Source organism: Dermacentor variabilis, unplaced genomic scaffold, assembly GCF_050947875.1.
Source record: "Dermacentor variabilis isolate Ectoservices unplaced genomic scaffold, ASM5094787v1 scaffold_134, whole genome shotgun sequence".
NCBI lineage: Eukaryota > Metazoa > Arthropoda > Arachnida > Ixodida > Ixodidae > Dermacentor > Dermacentor variabilis.
This window is the reverse complement of record NW_027460296.1, coordinates 17,125-25,686: the sequence shown is the minus strand read 5'-3', so window position 1 is coordinate 25,686 and position 8,562 is coordinate 17,125.

Below are 8,562 nucleotides of genomic sequence, written 5' to 3'. Positions count from 1 at the left end.
CGATGTGACGTCGCATCGTGAGGCAGGACCAGTGAAGGCGGTGCGTAGCCCCGCTCGCTCGGCGAACGAGTTGAGGAGGAAAAGCGTGGATGGGGAGGAGGGTAACTTCTAATCGCTTGTAGCTCCATTAATACGTAACGCTTCACTTAAATTGTGGTGCGAATGTTCTACTTAAGCTGTACCCTACGCGTCTACAAAATTTGTCCGAGCCGTTTCAGGGGCCCTTTAAGCATGCACATGCATCTTTTGGTAGACGCGGACGCAGTTTTCTGCAAAACCACACGATTGCATGCAAATGGTGCTTTTGGCAGAACGCGAAACGTGGATTTCTACCAAATGACGTGAAAAGCATGCCGATGCTGCTCTTTTTAGCACCCGCACATGGATTTGCGCCAAAACGCGTTTTAAGCATGCACGTGCATCTTTTGGTAGACGCGGACGCAGTTTTCTGCAAAACCACACGATATGCCTGCAAATGGTGCTTTTGGCAGAACGCGCACGTGGATTTCTACCAAACGACGTGAAAAGCATGCCGATGCTGCTCTTTTTAGCACCCGCACATGGATTCGTGCCAAAACGCGTTTTAAGCATGCACATGCATCTTTTGGTAGACGCGGATGCAGTTTTCTGCAAAACCACATGATATGCATGCAAATGGTGCTTTTGGCAGAACGCGCACGTGGATTTCTACCAAACGACGTGAAAAGCATTCCGATGCTGCTCTTTTTAGCACCCGCCCATGCATTTGTGCCAAAACGCGTTTTAGGCATGCACATGCATCTTTTGGTAGACGCGAACGCAGTTTTCTGCAAAACCACACGATATGCATGCAAATGGTGCTTTTGGCAGAACGCGCACGTAGATTTATACCAAACGACGTGAAAAGCATGCCGATGCTGCTCTTTTTAGCACCCGCACATGGAATTGTGCCAAAACGCGTTTTAAGCATGCACATGCATCTTTTGGTAGACGCGGACGCAGTTTTCTGCAAAACCACACGATATGCATGCAAATGGTGCTTTTGGGAGAACGCGCACGTGGATTTCTACCAAACGACGTGAAAAGCATGCCGATTCTGCTCTTTTTAGCACCCGCACATGGATTTGTGCCAAAACGCGTTTTAAGCATGCACATGCATCTTTTGGTAGACGCGGACGCAGTTTTCTGCATAACCACACGATATGCATGCAAATGGTGCTTTTGGCAGAACGCGCACGTGGATTTCTACCAAACGACGTGAAAAGCATGCCGATGCTCCTCTTTTTAGCACCCGCACATGGATTTGTGCCAAAACGCGTTTTAAGCATGCACATGCATCTTTTGGTAGACGCGGACGCAGTTTTCTGCAAAACCACACTATACATGCAAATGGTGCTTTTGGCAGAACGCGCACGTGGATTTCTACCAAACGACGTGAAAAGCATGCCGATTCTGCTCTTTTTAGCACCCGCACATGGATTTGTGCCAAAACGCGTTTTAAGCATGCACATGCATCTTTTGGTAGACGCGGACGCAGTTTTCTGCATAACCACACGATATGCATGCAAATGGTGGTTTTGGCAGAACGCGCACGTGGATTTCTACCAAACGACGTGAAAAGCATGCCGATGCTGCTCTTTTTAGCACCCGCACATGGATTTGCGCCAAAACGCGTTTTAAGCAAGCACATGCATCTTTTGGTAGACGCGGATGCAGTTTTCTGCAAAACCACACGATATGCATGCAAATAGTGCTTTTGGCAGAACGCGCACGTGGATTTCTACCAAACGACGTGAAAAGCATGCCGATGCTGCTCTTTTTAGCACCCGCACATGGATTTGCGCCAAAACGCGTTTTAAGCATGCACGTGCATCTTTTGGTAGACGCGGACGCAGTTTTCTGCAAAACCACACGATATGCCTGCAAATGGTGCTTTTGGCAGAACGCGCACGTGGATTTCTACCAAACGACGTGAAAAGCATGCCGATGCTGCTCTTTTTAGCACCCGCACATGGATTCGTGCCAAAACGCGTTTTAAGCATGCACATGCATCTTTTGGTAGACGCGGATGCAGTTTTCTGCAAAACCACATGATATGCATGCAAATGGTGCTTTTGGCAGAACGCGCACGTGGATTTCTACCAAACGACGTGAAAAGCATTCCGATGCTGCTCTTTTTAGCACCCGCACATGGATTTGTGGCAAAACGCGTTTTAAGCATGCACATGCATCTTTTGGTAGACGCGGACGCAGTTTTCTGCAAAACCACACGATATGCATGCAAATGGTGCTTTTGGCAGAACGCGCACGTGGATTTCTACCAAACGACGTGAAAAGCATGCCGATGCTCCTCTTTTTAGCACCCGCACATGGATTTGTGCCAAAACGCGTTTTAAGCATGCACATGCATCTTTTGGTAGACGCGGACGCAGTTTTCTGCAAAACCACACTATACATGCAAATGGTGCTTTTGGCAGAACGCGCTCGTGGATTTCTACCAAACGACGTGAAAAGCATGCCGATGCTGCTCTTTTTAGCACCCGCACATGGATTTGTGCCAAAACGCGTTTTAAGCATGCACATGCATCTTTTGGTAGACGCGGACGCAGTTTTCTGCAAAACCACACGATATGCATGCAAATGGTGCTTTTGGCAGAACGTGCACGTGGATTTCTACCAAACGACGTGAAAAGCATGCCGATGCTGCTCTTTTTAGCACCCGCACATGGATTTGTGCCAAAACGCATTTTAAGCACGCACATGCATCTTTTGTTAGACGCGGACGCAGTTTTCTGCAAAACCACACGATATGCATGCAAATGGTGGTTTTGGCAGAACGCGCACGTGGATTTCTACCAAACGACGTGAAAAGCATGCCGATGCTGCTCTTTTTAGCACCCGCACATGGATTTGCGCCAAAACGCGTTTTAAGCATGCACATGCATCTTTTGGTAGACGCGGATGCAGTTTTCTGCAAAACCACACGATATGCATGCAAATAGTGCTTTTGGCAGAACGCGCACGTGGATTTCTACCAAACGACGTGAAAAGCATGCCGATGCTGCTCTTTTTAGCACCCGCACATGGATTTGCGCCAAAACGCGTTTTAAGCATGCACGTGCATCTTTTGGTAGACGCGGACGCAGTTTTCTGCAAAACCACACGATATGCCTGCAAATGGTGCTTTTGGCAGAACGCGCACGTGGATTTCTACCAAACGACGTGAAAAGCATGCCGATGCTGCTCTTTTTAGCACCCGCACATGGATTCGTGCCAAAACGCGTTTTAAGCATGCACATGCATCTTTTGGTAGACGCGGATGCAGTTTTCTGCAAAACCACATGATATGCATGCAAATGGTGCTTTTGGCAGAACGCTTACGTGGATTTCTACCAAACGACGTGAAAACCATTCCCATGCTGCTCTTTTTAGCACCCGCACATGGATTTGTGGCAAAACGCGTTTTAAGCATGCACATGCATCTTTTGGCAGACGCGGACGCAGTTTTCTGCAAAACCACACGATATGCATGCAAATGGTGCTTTTGGCAGAACGCGCACGTGGATTTCTACCAAACGACGTGAAAAGCATGCCGATGCTGCTCTTTTTAGCACCCGCCCATGCATTTGTGCCAAAACGCGTTTTAGGCATGCACATGCATCTTTTGGTAGACGCGGACGCAGTTTTCTGCAAAACCACACTATACATGCAAATGGTGCTTTTGGCAGAACGCGCACGTGGATTTCTACCAAACGACGTGAAAAGCATGCCGATGCTGCTCTTTTTAGCACCCGCACATGGATTTGTGCCAAAACGCGTTTTAAGCATGCACATGCATCTTTTGGTAGACGCGGACGCACTTTTCTGTAAAACAACACGATATGCATGCAAATGGTGCTTTTGGCAGAACGTGCACGTGGATTTCTACCAAACGACGTGAAAAGCATGCCGATGCTGCTCTTTTTAGCACCCGCACATGGATTTGTGTCAAAACGCATTTTAAGCACGCACATGCATCTTTTGTTAGACGCGGACGCAGTTTTCTGCAAAACCACACGATATGCATGCAAATGGTGGTTTTGGCAGAACGCGCACGTGGATTTCTACCAAACGACGTGAAAAGCATGCCGATGCTGCTCTTTTTAGCACCCGCACATGGATTTGCGCCAAAACGCGTTTTAAGCATGCACATGCATCTTTTGGTAGACGCGGATGCAGTTTTCTGCAAAACCACACGATATGCATGCAAATAGTGCTTTTGGCAGAACGCGCACGTGGATTTCTACCAAACGACGTGAAAAGCATGCCGATGCTGCTCTTTTTAGCACCCGCACATGGATTTGCGCCAAAACCGCGTTTTAAGCATGCACGTGCATCTTTTGGTAGACGCGGACGCGGTTTTCTGCAAAACCACACGATATGCATGCAAATGGTGCTTTTGGCAGAACGCGCACGTGGATTTCTACCAAACGACGTGAAAAGCATGCCGACGCTGCCCTTTTTAGCACCCGCACATGGATTTGTGCCAAAACACGTTTTAAAGGGACCCTGAAACGCTTTTGACGATTTTCTACAAACGTACTGAGTCGTTAGAGTAGGTCCTTCTGATCATTAATTGACACATCTAAGTGCTCTGCGTAAAGCGTGTAATTTATTATAAGGTTTTAAAAATGCACATGGCTGCCGATCGCAGCGCACTGCTCGGCGGAATTTTAAGCGCCCCTACCCATATGACCAAAATCACCCATATGACGTCAGTGGGGCGAGCTATCCGATTGGCTGACCAGGCGCGTGATCGATAATTTTTCCAACTTTATGGTAAACAAATGATTTTCGTAATAGTTGGAATGTTAGTTAATTTGTTTTTATGAAAAGAAAGTAGCATAAAGAGAATGCACAAGAACTATTTTTCAGTACACTTAAGCACTTCCGGCACACAGCAAGTGTCGTCTGCTTGTGTTACAACGTACTCCATTTTGACGAGGGGTCCGCGGTCACAGTTGGTCTCAGTCTTTTCGCGAGCACTATGATTCGACTTTGTTGCCTTGTGGACTGCAAACGTAGCGACTGGCAATATGTCAAGCTGCGACATCGTGTCCCTCTGCAAGGCAGCGTACGAGCGAACTGGCTGCTACGCATCGGACTACCGCTATCCGATCGGCGCCAGGATTTGCGCGTTTGTGGCCGTCACTTTACATCGGAAGATTACTAACGCAACAGCGTTTCGCGAGTCCGTATTTGGGCAAACGTAAGCTAAAGGGGACAGGGTCTGGCCGCTTGACTGTGCCGTAGCGGGATGAGCCGAGATGAGCAGAAGGCAAATGTGAATGGTCTGCACGGTGCTGCCACCTGGTGGCATAGAGCGCAACCATACACAGTAGCAGCAACGAAGCGTATTCTTTGCTGCTGGTGCGTATTTTTCGCAGGAGTGTAATCATCGACACGTTTTTTTATAAATGTTTAAAATGTTTTACACTTGGTTAGAGCAATATATTAGAGCTTTCTTTGGCTGGTTAAGCGCTGCGCCAACAAGTGTCTGGACCGTGTAGACCGATCACGCCGCTCACGTACGTCTACGCCAAAGTTCCTTCATCCCCTTGAGTTTATGCCTCCATTGATTTGCCGAAATGACCAGCTTGCCTGTGGTTAACGGAATACCAGACACGTTCGGCGCTACGACAGAATGCCCGCAACGCACGCTGCTTCGATAGCTCTCGCTTGCGGTCGACAGCCAAGCGGCTAGCGGAGAGGTCTCGAGCGGGCGGGGGCGGGCTCCAAAACAACCGGAAGTGGACGATGTGACGTCGCATCGTGAGGCAGGACCAGTGAAGGCGGTGCGTAGCCCCGCTCGCTCGGCGAACGAGTTGAGGAGGAAAAGCGTGGATGGGGAGGAGGGTAACTTCTAATCGCTTGTAGCTCCATTAATACGTAACGCTTCACTTAAATTGTGGTGCGAATGTTCTACTTAAGCTGTACCCTACGCGTCTACAAAATTTGTCCGAGCCGTTTCAGGGGCCCTTTAAGCATGCACATGCATCTTTTGGTAGACGCGGACGCAGTTTTCTGCAAAACCACACGATTGCATGCAAATGGTGCTTTTGGCAGAACGCGAAACGTGGATTTCTACCAAATGACGTGAAAAGCATGCCGATGCTGCTCTTTTTAGCACCCGCACATGGATTTGCGCCAAAACGCGTTTTAAGCATGCACGTGCATCTTTTGGTAGACGCGGACGCAGTTTTCTGCAAAACCACACGATATGCCTGCAAATGGTGCTTTTGGCAGAACGCGCACGTGGATTTCTACCAAACGACGTGAAAAGCATGCCGATGCTGCTCTTTTTAGCACCCGCACATGGATTCGTGCCAAAACGCGTTTTAAGCATGCACATGCATCTTTTGGTAGACGCGGATGCAGTTTTCTGCAAAACCACATGATATGCATGCAAATGGTGCTTTTGGCAGAACGCGCACGTGGATTTCTACCAAACGACGTGAAAAGCATTCCGATGCTGCTCTTTTTAGCACCCGCACATGGATTTGTGGCAAAACGCGTTTTAAGCATGCACATGCATCTTTTGGCAGACGCGGACGCAGTTTTCTGCAAAACCACACGATATGCATGCAAATGGTGCTTTTGGCAGAACGCGCACGTGGATTTCTACCAAACGACGTGAAAAGCATGCCGATGCTGCTCTTTTTAGCACCCGCCCATGCATTTGTGCCAAAACGCGTTTTAGGCATGCACATGCATCTTTTGGTAGACGCGGACGCAGTTTTCTGCAAAACCACACGATATGCATGCAAATGGTGCTTTTGGCAGAACGCGCACGTAGATTTATACCAAACGACGTGAAAAGCATGCCGATGCTGCTCTTTTTAGCACCCGCACATGGATTTGTGCCAAAACGCGTTTTAAGCATGCACATGCATCTTTTGGTAGACGCGGACGCAGTTTTCTGCAAAACCACACGATATGCATGCAAATGGTGCTTTTGGAGAACGCGCACGTGGATTTCTACCAAACGACGTGAAAAGCATGCCGATTCTGCTCTTTTTAGCACCCGCACATGGATTTGTGCCAAAACACGTTTTAAGCATGCACATGCATCTTTTGGTAGACGCGGACGCAGTTTTCTGCAAAACCACACGATATGCATGCAAATGGTGCTTTTGGCAGAACGCGCACGTGGATTTCTACCAAACGACGTGAAAAGCATGCCGATGCTCCTCTTTTTAGCACCCGCACATGGATTTGTGCCAAAACGCGTTTTAAGCATGCACATGCATCTTTTGGTAGACGCGGATGCAGTTTTTCTGCAAAACCACATGATATGCATGCAAATGGTGCTTTTGCAGAACGCGCACGTGGATTTCTACCAAACGACGTGAAAAGCATTCCGATGCTGCTCTTTTTAGCACCCGCACATGGATTTGTGGCAAAACGCGTTTTAAGCATGCACATGCATCTTTTGGCAGACGCGGACGCAGTTTTCTGCAAAACCACACGATATGCATGCAAATGGTGCTTTTGGCAGAACGCGCACGTGGATTTCTACCAAACGACGTGAAAAGCATGCCGATGCTGCTCTTTTTAGCACCCGCCCATGCATTTGTGCCAAAACGCGTTTTAGGCATGCACATGCATCTTTTGGTAGACGCGAACGCAGTTTTCTGCAAAACCACACGATATGCATGCAAATGGTGCTTTTGGCAGAACGCGCACGTAGATTTATACCAAACGACGTGAAAAGCATGCCGATGCTGCTCTTTTTAGCACCCGCACATGGATTTGTGCCAAAACGCGTTTTAAGCATGCACATGCATCTTTGGTAGACGCGGACGCAGTTTTCTGCAAAACCACACGATATGCATGCAAATGGTGCTTTTGGGAGAACGCGCACGTGGATTTCTACCAAACGACGTGAAAAGCATGCCGATTCTGCTCTTTTTAGCACCCGCACATGGATTTGTGCCAAAACGCGTTTTAAGCATGCACATGCATCTTTTGGTAGACGCGGACGCAGTTTTCTGCATAACCACACGATATGCATGCAAATGGTGCTTTTGGCAGAACGCGCACGTGGATTTCTACCAAACGACGTGAAAAGCATGCCGATGCTCCTCTTTTTAGCACCCGCACATGGATTTGTGCCAAAACGCGTTTTAAGCATGCACATGCATCTTTTGGTAGACGCGGACGCAGTTTTCTGCAAAACCACACTATACATGCAAATGGTGCTTTTGGCAGAACGCGCACGTGGATTTCTACCAAACGACGTGAAAAGCATGCCGATTCTGCTCTTTTTAGCACCCGCACATGGATTTGTGCCAAAACGCGTTTTAAGCATGCACATGCATCTTTTGGTAGACGCGGACGCAGTTTTCTGCATAACCACACGATATGCATGCAAATGGTGGTTTTGGCAGAACGCGCACGTGGATTTCTACCAAACGACGTGAAAAGCATGCCGATGCTGCTCTTTTTAGCACCCGCACATGGATTTGCGCCAAAACGCGTTTTAAGCAAGCACATGCATCTTTTGGTAGACGCGGATGCAGTTTTCTGCAAAACCACACGATA